Source organism: Rhyacophila brunnea, unplaced genomic scaffold (genome assembly GCF_057557595.1).
Source record: "Rhyacophila brunnea isolate RB1 unplaced genomic scaffold, BYU_Rbru_1.0 scaffold_145, whole genome shotgun sequence".
Classification (NCBI taxonomy): Eukaryota; Metazoa; Arthropoda; class Insecta; order Trichoptera; family Rhyacophilidae; genus Rhyacophila; species Rhyacophila brunnea.
The window spans coordinates 547,384-549,474 of record NW_028232801.1 but is presented as its reverse complement, the minus strand read 5'-3'; the positions used below and the strand labels follow the sequence as shown (position 1 = coordinate 549,474).

Here is a 2,091-nt window from a genome sequence, read left to right as displayed (position 1 = left end):
TATTTGTAAAAATTTTCCATCTTTTGTATTATTTAAGTGAGAAGAGTGACAAACACGTCTCATTAATAGATGGAGGAGAGGTAATGATATATATTTGTCACGACAATATTCGTGCCCGCAATGTTGGCAAATAAAACATTTAAGTGCAGAAAACTCTATTGGGCATATATTATTAAGGAATTTCAATAAATGCATTTGGAAAATTATCTTAAACACACTGCATGTCTTGAAGCAATAGGTTTTAAAGTTCATTTATTGTGCAAAATCACTAATTAAAACTTGCAAATTTTTATATCAACTATAAGGTGTATTCCAAATTAATTTGACAAAATTCTAAGTTTAGTTTATCCAAAATTTAATCAATCCAAAGAATCCAGCATTCCAGGTGAAAATTGTGTAGGTGCGCTTGTCTTTTTACCACGTTTTTGTTTAACCTCTGGCATACCCAGCATGCTTGACATCCCTGGCATGTTATTCATTAGTTTCTTGGCCATCATCCCTAGTGTCTTAAAAGAATGAAGAACCTCCGAGACATCCTCCCTTGTTACACCGGAACCTTTTGCCAATCTAGTAAGACGGCTAGGTTGCTTTGTAAATAATTCTCCACAACTCCCTAGCTCACTCTTGGACATAGAATCAAAAATAACTAAATATTTGGCAAACTTGTTTTCGTCAGGAATATCCACATTTCCAAGACCGGGAATCATTTTCAAAATACTAGAAAGAGGTCCCATGGAGCATATCTGCTCTAAAAATTTCTTGAAATCTAGAAGAGTAAATTTCCCACCAATTAGGCGCTTGGCAAAGTCTTCCCCATCGATTTCTAAGCTAGAGAACTTCTCTATCAAGCCGTCTACATCGCCCATTCCAAGAAGTTTTGAAACAAACCTTTTAGAATCAAATATCTCGAAATCCTCCATTCCCTCACCCGTACCAACGAACTCAATGGGGCATTGTGTAGCTGCAACTGATGAAAGTGCTCCTCCGGCCTTTGAAGCACCATCAATTTTGGTAAGAATAATTCCGCCAACATCCACTGCCGATTTAAATCCACGTGCCTGATCCTCTGCCGACTGCCCAATCCCAGCATCCATTACGAACACTATATTGTTTGGCCGAACAGCAGCCACAAGTCCCTTCATTTCTTCAAAGAGTGCCTCTTCCTGAGTGTGTCTACCCGATGTATCCACTAAAATTAGTTCAAAGTCGTGTCTTCTAAATTTAGCCACTCCTTCTCTGGCAACCTTCACTGGGTCTGGATCATCTGAACCAAAAAATGGAACATCTATCTTTTCTGAGTTCTGCTTGATCTGGTCAAATGCCCCGGCTCTAAAAGTATCTGCACAAACAATTCCAACTTTAAAACCTGCATTTTTATAAAACTTTGCATATTTACAGATGCTTGTGGTTTTTCCACAGCCTTGCAAGCCAACAAATACAACAACATTTGGAGAACCCTTCACAATCTTGTATGGTCTCACCTTTGGATCTAAGAAGTCCACCAAGTTCTTAAAAATAATACCTTGAACCACCTTTGCTTTGTTTGTATTGCTCTGCATCCGTTCGAGTTTGATTTCATCCTTGATATTCTGCCGAAAATCGACAATATACTTTGGATTTACATTTGATTTTACAAGATTCGTACAAATATCTTTTATAAGTTCATCAATTACAGAGTCTGTTACTGGCTTGTTAAAAAGATCGTTAAGCTTCGACCCAATGAGGCTTCCTAAGTCACTTAGCATGTTATAGGGGTGTAAAACAAAAAATAAATAATGCAGAGCATATCAAACTCTATAGGCTGAATTTCTAATAAATGATCGCCATTTCTATAAATGTAAAATCAACGATATTTTGAAGACAATATCTTGCTTTAGAAAGTTGTAATTGATGATGGAATAAACTGTTAAAAGAACTTTAATGGATAGAATAGACTCGCAACTCCAATCAACGAAACCTCAGTGAGAAATATTTATTTTTTGGAGAAAGGTTTACGATTAGCCCATATTAAATTTCTTAATTTGATTCGGAGAATATGTTAGATTATTATTACTTCCAAATCGATTTAAAACATTTGGTCCGTTTAAGCTT

The 2,091-nt window shown here is 36.3% G+C and overlaps 1 pseudogene; it reads right to left on the bottom strand.

The window, feature by feature from the left end:
* Nucleotides 1-359: 359 nt before the first annotated feature.
* On the bottom strand, nucleotides 360-1,745 carry LOC147075417 (signal recognition particle subunit SRP54 pseudogene; annotated as a pseudogene).
* Between the last annotated feature and the right edge of the window lie 346 nt (nucleotides 1,746-2,091).